This window comes from Triturus cristatus, chromosome 2_2 (assembly GCF_964204655.1).
Source record: "Triturus cristatus chromosome 2_2, aTriCri1.1, whole genome shotgun sequence".
In the NCBI taxonomy this organism is placed as follows: domain Eukaryota; kingdom Metazoa; phylum Chordata; class Amphibia; order Caudata; family Salamandridae; genus Triturus; species Triturus cristatus.
Genome location: NC_140582.1, coordinates 728,957,556 through 728,970,438, shown reverse-complemented (window position 1 = coordinate 728,970,438; position 12,883 = coordinate 728,957,556).

The following is a 12,883-nucleotide window of genomic DNA, read 5'->3' as shown; positions in this document are numbered from 1 at the left end:
CACTGGGGATCATTAGACTTATGGCCCATTTCTCCACACATGTAGAAATTCAGGGGTCCCCTAGGAACAGGGTTACCTGTCGGGCCCCGTGCTTCTCTCATGGGGAGGCTGGGAACCTTTCCCTTGGTTCCCTTGGGAATTACTTTGGGGCCCTCTCTGGAACTCCCTCGGTTTACCCTTGTCCCCCCACTCCTCTGCTGGGGACCCTGCCCACTCTTGACTGAGTCTCCCACATGACCCTTGTGGACCCGGGTGCTCACCCAGCAGTCCGCCTCCACAGCAAGCTTCCTAGGGTTAGTCAGCCTGCTATCAATCAGGTGCTGGCGTAGCTCTGGAAAACAATTACTTGACAAGTGCTCCCATGCAATTAAATCAAAGAGCCCCTCAAAATCATTTACTTTGCTACCCTTCATCCAACCATCCAATGCTCTGCAAAAGAAAGTTACATACTCTACCCAGGTGCTTGACTCCACCTTCTTGCAATTTCTAAACCTCTGTCTATACAGTTCAGGAGTCAACCCATACCTGGACATCAATGCTTCCTTCATGTGGCTATAAGAATTATGCCTTTCAGAGGGCAAGTCTAACAGTGTATCCTGCCCCTCACTAAGGAACTGCCCCCAGAACCCCGCTCCCCAATCCTCCTCAGGGACTCGGTTGGAAGACATGGCAACCTCATAGGCTTTGAACCACTGCCCAATACCATCATTCTTATAAAACTCTTTCATTTCATTTATAATCTTTATTCGATCTCTTGTGTACAGATCATAAAAGTACATAAAATCAGCTATAAAACAATTAAGATATGACCAATCACAATTCTTCCATATGAGCAAGCCCTCCCTTAATCAGGATTGCAAGTAAATTCCATAAACAGATTCTCCTGATATTAAGGCGCATATTTCCTTTTCCTCATACATGCCCAAAGGAAAGATGCTACTGTAAAACAGATAAATGTATTCAGAAGCGATTTTAAAAAATACAGTGCAACTCGGGATTGGCTAAAATTAAGACTCTTTAAAATTGGTACAATAAAATACTTTCTTTCTTGGGCATACAAACTACAGAAGAATAACAAGTGCAAATCATTCTGTGTCGACTTAAGGTCGCAAGGGCACGTTGATAAGTCAGAGAGCCTGAAACTTCTGTTTGGGTATCCCAGTATTAATGGAATCAAATTTAAGCAGAATCTCGTTAGAATAAACTTATGGTGTGATAGTTTGACCTCTGCCAGATATGAAAACTCACCCTCGTCAACTGGGGGAGTTAGATGATACATCCGCACCCTCTGCGTGCAAAAGTTCTTCTCTCTGCGGTCATATTGGGCCTTTGCCTTAAAAATCTCAGTCAACCTCCTCTTAGAAAAGGCCCGGCATGTCATTGGGGCCCTGAAAAGATTCGACAAACCTAAGGCTGTGAATTCCTCCTCTACATATCGTAACCAACCGCTTCTGCTATGGTTCTCTAGTTTAAGGAGGTCAGTAATAATCCCTTGATTCAGGGGGACCGTTTCCCATGCCAAATCGATAACCACAGCATAAGCGGAGCCAAACGAATTACGTCAGTGATGTATGGGACGTCTAATTTGATGTGAGAAATATAATTAGAGTATGACTGTGGGAGGGAGATCAAAGATTTCAAGAATTAAATTAGGCTTACTAACAATTCAGTCGGAGCCATGCCCCATACACCTGCCCCATATGTCACAGCTGACACTGTTTTGGCCTGATAGAATGAAAATGAATGAAATGAATGAAAATAAATTTATACAGCGCGGTTGCTGCCCTGGGGCGTCCAAGCGCTAGAGGAACCAGATGGGGGGGTTTAGTGAGGATAGCAGAACTGGGAGGAGGGAGGAGGGGCTGAATGGTTACCGAGATTTAGACAGATTTAAACAGATATGTTTTTAGTTGTTTACGAAAGGAGGCGAGATTGGGGTTGGATCTCAGGTGAAGGGGAAGGGAGTTCCAGATTTTTGAAGCGTTGAAGGTGAACATTCTTCCACCTGCTCTAGTCCTTTTAATTCTGGGAACCGTTGCCTTGAACGCATGACTAGAGCGTAGGTTTCTGTCTGGATGATATTGGCTGACTAGGCTACGCATGATTTTGGGGCCCGAGTCCCAGAAGGCCTGGTGGGCAATGCACATTACTTTGAAAGAGACTCTTTTTCGTACTGGTAGCCAATGAAGGCTAGTCAGTGCCTCCCTAACTGAGGTTCTACCGGGGATTTGCAGTAAGGTACGGGCCGCGCAGTTCTGTACCAGCTGCAGTCTGTTCAATGTGTACTCTGGGGCTCCCAGGTAAAGGGCGTTGTTCGAGTCCAGACGTGACTGTATTATGCCCTGTATGGCTATTTGTTTTGCCTCCATTGGGAGCAGGGGGAGAACCTTCTTCAATGTCCGAAGAAGTCCAAAGCAGGTGGCAGAAAGCTTTGTGGCCTGGGTGTTAAAAGAGAGATTCCTGTCCAGCCACACCCCTAGGCTTTTGATGTTATCCTTCGAAACCGGGGGGGGGCCTAGACAGGTGGGCCATAATGACTTGAAGAGGGTCGGGTCAGCCGGGCCCAGGAGCATAAGCTCCGTTTTGTCCCCATTGAGTTTTAGCGATGACAGGGTCATCCAGGACTTCACCTCCTCCAGGCATTTTGTTAGACCCCCTGACAGAGGATGTTGGGCTTCCTGCGCTAGGGAGACCACCAGCTGTGTGTCGTCCGCATAGGATATGATCTTAACTCCATACGGACGAACTACCTCAGCCAGTGGTCTCATATAGATATTAAAAAGCGCAGGGCTAAGAGAGGAGCCCTGGGGGACTCCACACTTCAGGGGTATGCTGGAGGAGACTGTTTGTCCGTCAAACACCTGGAACGACCTGTTACTTAGGAAAGATTTTAGCCAGAGCCAGGCCTTGTCCACGATGCCGACGTTTGACATACGGTTCAGTAAGGTGTTATGATTGACCGTGTCAAACGCCGCGCTAAGATCAAGGAGGACCACTGCCACTGATCCTCCTTGATCCAGGATTCTCCTGGACTCCTCGACGACCATAAGGAGTGCGGACTCTGTTCCGTGCTTCGGCCTGAACCCTGTCTGGGTAGGGTCCAACAGCTGATTGTTTTCCTGATAACTAACCAGTTGGAGGTTGATGTACTTCTCCGCAATTTTGCTCACCCAGGGGAGTAATGAGATCGGACGGTAGTTGGCAAAGTCCGATGGGTCTAAATTTGGCTTTTTTATTAGTGCTCGAACCATTGCCCGTTTCCAGGCAGACGGAACAGTGGCAGAGTCAATGGAAGCATTCACGAGATTCTTGATGATGGGAAGAACCGTCTGAGATGCGAGTAACATTGTCTCTGGAGGGGCCGGGTCGGTTGGGGAGCCGGATTTCACTTTCCGAGCCATAGATTCGACCATTTCCAGGTCCATGCAGGGAAAATGGTCAAGTGTGGAAGAGGAGGCTAGCACAAGGTCTGACCCCCTGTTGTTGTCCTGGGCTGTCGGAGAGGTAGTACTGATTGGGAAGGAAGTGTATATCTTATTTACTTTGGCCGAGAAGAATTCTGCCAAGTCATTGCATTGGGAGACTGATTTCTCCTCGTGTGCACTAGGGGGAGGTGGTTTTGTCAATTTCTGCAGAGTTTGGAAAATTTCCCTGGATTTAGAATTTGAGGCTAGGATCTTGTTCGAGAAGTATGCTGTTTGGGCAATTTTTATCTCCTCTTTATATACTTTTATTTCTTCCCGATATCTGGCTTTGTCCTCCATGGAGTAATTTAAGCGCCATTTTCTTTCTGCTTTTCGGCATTGGCGTTTTTTGGTCCTGAGGGCTTCCGAATACCATGGTGCTGTTTTATGGGATCGTTTTGCCGTGGATTTCTTAAGAGGGAGGATGGTTTCAAGGGAGTGCAGAATCCAACTTTCGTACTCCTGGTTTGCCAGACAAGGATCTTCGTTATTTGAGGGGAGTTTTTCCAATAGTTTGTTTGTCCATTCATCCACTTGTATCCGTGCCCACGATCTAACAAATCTAGTCGAGGGGGTTGATGGACTGCATTTCTCAGTGGACCAGGTGAGGGGCACCAGAGAATGGTCAGTCCAGGGGAGGGGGAGTGGGGACTCAGTTGAGAGCTCCGCACAGTTGCTAAATACTGGATCTAAGAGGTGTCCCTTCATATGGGTTGAAGTGTTTACTCGTTGAGTGAGTTGTAGTGCGGCCAGGTCATCGGCCAGGGTGGTGGCCGTTGAGTCTGATGGCGAATCAAAATGTAAATTAAGGTCGCCTAACACAGTGAAGTTGGCGGCAGTGCAGATGCGTGGTGCCACTGTTGCTGGTAGACAGTTATGAAATTGTTTTGGGGGGCCGGGTGGGCGGTATATCAAGGTGCCCGAGAGGCAGTGATTGGGGGAAAACTCCAGCGAGAAGGCTAAATTTTCACAGTCTGGAATGTTTTCCACGGTGAGTCTACAGCGATATTGATCTTTGAATATGATTGCTAGTCCTCCCCCTCTGCCGTCTAGGCGGTCTTTTTTAAGGTACCCAGGGTCTGGCACCCAGCCGCCTAGTAAATGTTTTTAGTGCCACTAAGCTCCTATTCATCATCGATGCTCTACCTTCCACCTGCTGTGTCCAAGACTGATTCTTATCAAAGAGGATTCCTAAATAGGAAAAGGTATTAACCACTTCAATTTTCTTAGAGTCCATATGAAACTGCGGTGCTTTATCTTTTTTCCCTGCCCCTGCAATTAAGATGAATGTCTTTGATTCGTTGACCTTTAGGTCCAGCGACATCATAAAAGCTGCATATGCTGTTATCAACCGCTGGAGCCCCACCCCAGTTCTAGACAGGAGTGCAGCATCATCGGCATATGCCAAGATAGGGAGCCGATGGGAGTCACATATGGGGACATCCAAAGACACTCCCCCCAGTGCATCCTCCACACCATTTGTATAAATAGAAAATAAAAATGGTGCGAGGACGCAGCCTTGCCTTACCCCTCTTATGATCTTAAAAACTCTTTCACCACATCTTTAGGAATATACACCCTAGCTTCCACAGGCACGGACGGTGTGCTGCCACCAGAGGGAGTAATCCCTAAGCTCCTAGCTTTCAACTCCAACTCCCTCAAACTTTTCTCATGCTCCAGTTGCATCCTCTTTTCCTCTAGGGCCAATTTCCTAGTTTGCAATTCAAACTCTAACTGCCTACTTAACTTGAGCTTAGTCAGCTCCATCTCATGCATCCTACACTCCTTCCTGTCCTCCAACTCCTCTGGGGACAGACCTTTGGCAGAAACACTGCTACCTATTAGAGAAGTTGCTCTCCTCCCCCCTGGACCCAATGGCCCCTCCAGCTGCTCCTCTGCATCTTCAGCCCTTCCTCATTCTCTGGGGTACTCCTTGCTGCGACCCAGGCCCTCAGTGCCTTTTGGAACTCATCCTTCTTGGTGAGACGGGTCATTGCAACTTTACATTTCTTGCAGAAGTGCTTCAGCTGTCTCACATTGTAGCATTCCAGTTTCTCCTCTTCCCAATCAAAATCAACATATGCTATGGATGCTGCTTTACTCATGGTGGTTAAACTTGGCAGTTCTTTGCAAAAATAGAAAATCCCAGGAAAAACAATCTCCCAAAAGTATGTGGTCGCGTTTTGGTCTGCACTCACTAGTAGTGTTCACCAATCACTGTATATGAGTCACAAATTCAAGTCCAGAATCCTCACCGCTGACCACCAATGTTAGAACTGAGTGTATCTAGTTGGCAGAGGTAGGTACCTTTGACCAAATAGGGACCCTTGCTTCTAGTCAAGGTTAGGGGGTACACTCCTAAAATAACCCCTGCTCACCCCCTTGGTAGCTTGGTACAAGCAGACAGGCTTATCTCAGAGGCAGTGTTGACAGCATTTGTGAACACATACAGTAACCCAGTGACAACACTACAAATGGACACCACACAAGTTGCAGTATAAAAATAAGTATTCTTTATATAGATTTAACACAAGACCACAAGCGACAAAAATCCACAAAACTGTACTTAAAAATGGTAGGAATAACTTAGTTCTCTTAAGATGTTAAAAATGCAACACTTTAGGGCCGATTCCGATTTCGGTCGGAAGGGCTCCGACCGTCGGTCTGAGCCCTTTGGACCGATTTGGATCGTGTCGGCCGGATTCCTTTCCGTCCGAGCCATTCTGATGGGCTTGGTCGGAAAGGAATACGACACGGATTTCCAGATTTTCGACGACAGGCTCGGAGAGCCCGTCCGCCGTCAGGAAATCCCTCAGTACCGCCTCTTTGCGACCGAGGGAGGACAGTGGCAGTTTTTCACTGCCTTTTCGTGCCGGTTTTTCCGGCACGAAAAGGCAGTCGGAAACTGTCTTTGGGGGCCCCCAGTAGGGCCCCCATGGGAGCGAGGCTGCCATATGGTGGCCTGGGGTGCCCCTCTGTGGATCCCTGCACCCGGTGGCAGGCACCTTGGGGTGCCGCCCATAGGGTTCAGGGATGAACTGCACCCCTGCTTTCCACGATGCAGACTTGCATTCCGCTCGGAATGCATGCTTGCATTGTGTTGTATATGAGTGCGACCGAACCCTGTTCGGTCGCATCGTACTAGCAGGGCCGTAACCGACGACAGCAGGTCAGTCGGTTACGGCTCTGACCGATGTCGGACAGACCTGAGTCCATCCGACATCGGAATCGGTGCCTATGAGTTCAATGTACCTTTAGATGCATAACGCTATACAACGAAAGCGTTGCAGGGAAGGTGATGTGTCGGTTCCTTACACACAGGAATGGTGATGCGTCGGTTTCTTACTGCGCTTCCGTGGCAGTGCGACCCTCAACGCCGTCATTCGATGAAGATCCGGTGCGATGAAACAAAGATGGCGTCTCCTTCTTGATGCAACACAATGCATGCATGCCCAATGGCCGTGCATCAACTCAACGATTCTTCTGAGCCGCGACAGGCCCTGCGACACACTTCTCCGGTGATGCGAGATGCTTCGGCGATGCGATGCGACAGCTGCAGCGGTGACACCCTTCTTCAGTGATGCGACGACAGCGGCTGTGGCGGCAACACGCTTCTCTGGTGATGCAAGACGCTTCTGTGATGCGACAGCTGCAGCGGTGACACCCTTCTTCAGTGATGCGACAACAGCAGCTGCGGCGGCAATGCGCTTCTCCTTTGTGAGTCGCGCTTCCAGCTCCTTGAGACACACAGTCCCTCAGAAAGCCCAACACAACTGCAGACATTTCCAAAGAATTTTTGGGGAGCTGGTGGTTGAAGTCTGTTGTCCCTGAGACTTCAGCAGGAGGCCAGCTCTTTCTCAAACCCTTGGAGATCCTTCACAAGTTAAATAAAAAACACACACAAAGTTCCTTTCTCTTCTCTTTGGCAGTCAGGCAACCACTGCAGGCCAATCCCTCAAGCATAGGGATAGTCTCTCCTCAGTCTCTCTGGTTCCTCTCCTCAGCAAAAGATTTCTTCTTGTTTCCTAAAAGTAATGTAACGTTCTGGGGTCTGGGTCCCCCTTTTTATACAAAGTTTATCTTTGTTCTCTGAAGGCCTTTGCCTAGTCCAAACCAGTTCTGGTCAGTCCTGGAGCACTTTGTTGACAAGACTCCTTCTTTCCTTTCACAGTGCAGGCCAGGGACATCAGACGCACCACAGGAGGTGGAGCCAGCATTTTAGAGGGAAGGCACAGCCCTATTCAGGTCCCAGGTGCAACTCCTCCCACCCATCTACATGCAGATCTCTCTATTCAGCCCTGTGCTGAGTCACCCTGTCTCCTGGAATCCCCCAGGCCCTGTCACTCAAACTCCAGACAAGGAATACACACCCTAGCAGAGGCAGGCTTGGATGGTTAGACAAGAAAATACCTACTTTCTAAAAGTGGTATTTTGAAACACAGAATGTTGAAAACCAACTTCACTAAAAGATGCATTTTATCATTCTGAATTGAGGCATACTAAACTTGAATTTCTACTTAGTTCCCTGAGTCAGTTAGGATTATAAGATGTAATAATCAAACTGCCTATTTTGGCCTATGGGGGAACAGGTAGCCTTGCAATAGTGAAGAACTAAAATGGCTCTAATTCACTATTAGGACATGCCACACACATCAGGGCATGCCCTACCTTTTACCTGCAATGCACCCTGCCCTTGGGCCTACCATAGGGGTGACTAATATGCAGAAAACGGAAGGTTTAGGGACTGGCAAATGGGTCCACTTGCCCAGTCAGCATGGCAGTACTAGACTGTACACAGGCTGTGCAATGGCAGACCTGAGACACACGTTTACAGGTGGCTTCTGTGGGTTGCACAACCAGTGCTGCAAGCCAACCATCAGCATTTGGTTTACAAGCCCTGGGCACACTCAGTGCACTGTACTAGGGTCTGACAAGTAAACCAAACCAGCCAATCATGGAATCACTAATCCATACATCAATTTACCATAGGGAGCACTTGCACTGAACAGCAGTGGCACAGTGCCCAAAGCATCTATAACCAGCAAAACACATGAGGCAACAGCAAAAAATGGAAGGGAGACCCACGCCAAGGTGCCAGGTCTAACAGTGCCCAAAATGTGACACTTTTTATTCGTAGCAGACTTCCTGAGCCCGGCGTTTATTTTAGCATCCTCCCTACACCTATCTCAATTGCCCACAGCCCAGAATCTCGGAGCTAAGGAGCTTCATCTACTCCCAAACATAGGCGTCTCTGATAATCAATGTCTCTGACCCTTTTAACATCCAGGAGTTACCAACCCGTCCGGATTTCAGCTCCTGCAGGAACACCAAGCTTCCGGTGCTGACCGTTCGGGTTTTTACCAGGTGGAATCCCGCACAAAAACATGCGGGAAAACGTCAGTTTCTCATGTTATTCCCCTTGAGTGTGGAATGGTAAGCAATGCCCCGACCGAGGGACCGGTTCCCATTGTATCCGTAATTCTCGGCAGGTGGCAACATTAATGGGCGACTTTCCAGCCCACTCACAGTGGACCTGGTGGACCGTCCCTTCCGGGTACCGTGATCACGTGGAGCTGACCTGCATTTGCCCTTCATGTCTTAAGTCCCTGGCTAGTACACTGATTTGCCACTTCTGGGTGAGCTAGCTGTAGCGTGGGTGTATGGGGACGACCTCGTGGGCGCAGCGCAGGACAGACACACAGGACCACGCTCAGTGGTACTTCGGCCGTAAGGTCACGTGCGACCTTCGCCCATTTAATATATACCCTCGGACCGAGCCCGATTACGAGGGGTGTGGTGCGTACATGTACGTTCGTAGAGACCGGGTGGCACTCTACATCCCTCCAAACCTTTAGCTGACATGTAGGCATCAGAATGAAAGAGGCAGGGGCAGTGAGAAACGATAGGGAGGAAAGGAAGGAAGATAAGAGGGAGAGAATTGGAACAGACTACAGATGGAAACAAAGGAAGAAACAATCTGCGTTGCGCAGACGGGGGTGCTTATCCAGTCTCTGGCTGTCACTCTGCTGATGGTATCACATGCTGAGCCACTTGACAGGCATAGTCTCTGAGCCTCTGGCTGGGTGCTTGATTCGGCCTCAACTGGTAGCGTTGACCTCGAGAGGATGTCACGTCTTGTGTTGAGGTGGCGCCATCCTGACACCTGTTGGGATAAGAAGCAGCTCCTGGACACGTTGGGTGCTAGGTATCGGGGTTCTCCGTGCTCCGCCGGGGCGAAGGTGTTGGGCTTTCTCTTGCTGTTGGTGCAGTGACGTCCGGGAGGCTGGACATTTCCTCATCTCCTTCAGGGGCCTCCTCTGTCACCTGTGGCCGGTTCACCACCTCCTTGAACCACGATACCTTCCTTACTACCGTGTGCCGCCCCCTCTGGGCGGTAATCATTGTCCCTTTTACGTTGGTTACTGTCCACTCCTCGGGTTCATAACGTGTGCGGAACTTCCAGCCGGGATGGCGATCTTTCAAGATTACCCGAGACCCAACTCGGATGGCTGGAACCTTGGCCCCTCGGCGGAGTGTTGCCTTGTCATTAGTTTGCTGATGCCTCTGTTGCGCCCGTTCCTGATCGAAGGCTTGCGGCGCCCTCTCCGGGTCCTCGGGATGAGGTCCCTCGGTGTCCGCTTCAGAAGGAGCGTTGCTGGGGCGCACCCTGTCGTGGAGTGTGGCGTCTGCCGGTACGCAAACAGGAATTGATGAAGACAGGTCTCGGGGTCTTAATGTTTGTCCATCCCTATGCGCAGCGCCCGGTTCAGTGTCCTCATGAATCGCTCAACTTCCCCGTTGGCTTGAGGCCACTGGGGTGTGATGCGCCGATGTCTGATCGCTCGCCTCTGCAAGAAGTCTTGAAACTCCTGACCGTGGAACGGTGGTCCATTATCTGATTTCACCTCCTCAGGCAGCCCAAAGGTTGCGAAGATCTTTTCAAGGGCAGGTTGGACATGTGCGAAAGCCGTGGACAGCACCAACTCAACCACCGGAATTTGGTGTGCGAGTCCATTACCACCAGCGTGTGGCGTCCGTCGGAGAGACTGCCGAAGTCGGCGTTCACTTTGGTCCAGGGCATGCTGGATGGCTCCTCCGTGATGACTGGTGCGGGAGCCGGGTCAGCCCCCGTAATGGCACACGGGTGACAGGTCCGCATCTCTTCATCAACCAGTCTGTCCATTCCTGGAAACCAAACTTTGGACCTAAGCCGAGCCTTTGTCTTGGCGACTCCTTGGTGACCTTGGTGTGCTACGGTTACCATGCGACTGTGGAGCCCCTGTGGGACGACGATGTTCTGGCCCCGTAGCACTAGTCCAGACTCCCCTACACTGAGTTCATGCCTCACTCTCCACAATTGTCTCATAGCGTTCTGTTCCTCTTCCGTGAGATTTGCCACACCGTCGAGGAATCGGTGCCATCTCCCGGTGGCCAGCGTTGCCTTGACCCGCTGTAGTGTGGGGTCCAACTCGGTGGCGTCGCGCAGATTCTCTTTGGTGACTGCCCGCGGGCAAGCATCATCCTCGATCATATGCACAAATGCTTCCATGCTCTGGCTGTCGTCCGGTGCCCGCCCATCTTCATTTTGCGACGGGTGCCTTGACAGGAAATCTGCGGGGTTGTCCGCCCCAGGACGGTACACCAGCTGGAAGGAGTACGCCTGTAGTTGTACTGCCCACCGCTCGATCCTTGGCGGAGCCAACCTGTTGGACCCGCTGAATAATGGCAAGAGGGGTTTGTGGTCCATTACTACCCAGAAGGAGTGGCCAAATAGGTAAAGGTGGAAATGCTGACATGCCCAGCGGATCGCTAGGGCTTCGCGCTCAATCTGCGCAAATCGTGTCTCGGTGGATGACAGCGCCCTACTGGCGTATGCGACTGACACGTAGTTTCCTGGCCGAGCCTCTTGCAGAAGCACAGCACCGAGTCCCACCGGACTTGCATCGACGACCAGTTCCGTGTTTCGTCCTGGGTGAAAGTACGCCATTGTTGTTTGGTCCAACAGTGCCTTTTTGATCCCTTGGAAAGCAGCCTCCTCTCGCGATGTCCAGGCCCACGGCCTTCCTGCTTTTGTCAGTTGTCTCAACGGTTCGGAGATTGTGGCGAGATTCGGGAGGAACCGTCCACAGTACGTCGCCATCCCCAGGAAGCTCCTGATTGCCGTCGGGTTCTGTGGTACTGGCGCGTTCCTGATCGCCTCTGCCTTCCGGGGATCCACTTGAAGACCTTCCCTGGAGAACACGCACCCGAAAAAGTCTATGAAACTTTGATAGAAATCGCACTTTTTCTTGTGTAGTGTGAGACCTCAGTCTTTTAGCCGTTGTAACGTGGCTCTCAGCCTAACGTGGTGTTCCTCTAAACTCTGTGAGTAGATTAGAATATCGTCGATGAGGTTGATTACTCCGACGAGGCCAGACAGGATTTCTTGAATTACGTTCTGAAAGACTTCCGCCGCGGACGACACTCTAAAGCTGAGTCTTGTATATCTTCTCAGGCCCACATGCGTAGAAAACGTTGTTATATATCTACTTTCGGGAACCAGCTCTAACTGATGGTACCCAGAGTTTAGATCAAGTTTCGAAAACCACTGAGCTCCGTTTAAGTCAGCGACAATGTCGTCCATCGCCGGGTTACATGCCGCGACTGCGAATGGCTAGGTTGGGGAGCCGCATGTCCACACATAAGCGGATGGCGCCCGGTTGTTTCGGCTTCGGCGCCACCACTAGGGGGGGACACCCATGGGGTTGGCCCCGACACCTTCTCAATCACTCCCATGTCTTCCAAGTTCTGCAGCTCCTGTTCCACCAGCGGGCGGAGGTGGATTGGGATCCGCCGATGCCGGAGTGCTCTTGGTTGGACGCTTTTGTCGACATGGAGCTTTACTTGGTAGCACTTGAGCTTGCCGAGTCCCATGAAGAGTGCAGGGAATTCTTTTAATATGTCTTCGGCATGGTGTTCGTGCACTTGTTTGGCAAAGAACACGAGTTCTAGGTCCTCCGCTGTGTGACAGCCTATCAGTGTGCCTGTTCCTCCTTCCGTTACGTGGAACGTCGTTGTCATCGTGTGCGCCTTGCTTGAGAGCTCGACTTCTATCATTCCTCACAATGGGAGAGGTTCTGTGCCACCGTAAGTGAAGATTTTGGCCTTGCTTGGGACCAGACCCGGTTGGGGCCGCAGCTGGTCAAACTGGTTGGAGTCCATGACGTTCACCGACGCTCCTGTGTCGATAAGAGCTTGTATGATGCATCCGTTGACGCTGACCTTACATTTTGGGGGTGGGCGCCTTTTCTTTTCTGGCCGCCCCGCGAAGGAAATGACGAACACCTCGTCGTCGTCTTCATAGTATGCTGTGGCGGTAGCTCCCACCGGGGCATCAGCGACTCCCTGGTCTTCCAGCGTGAGTTGTCTCAGACTCATCT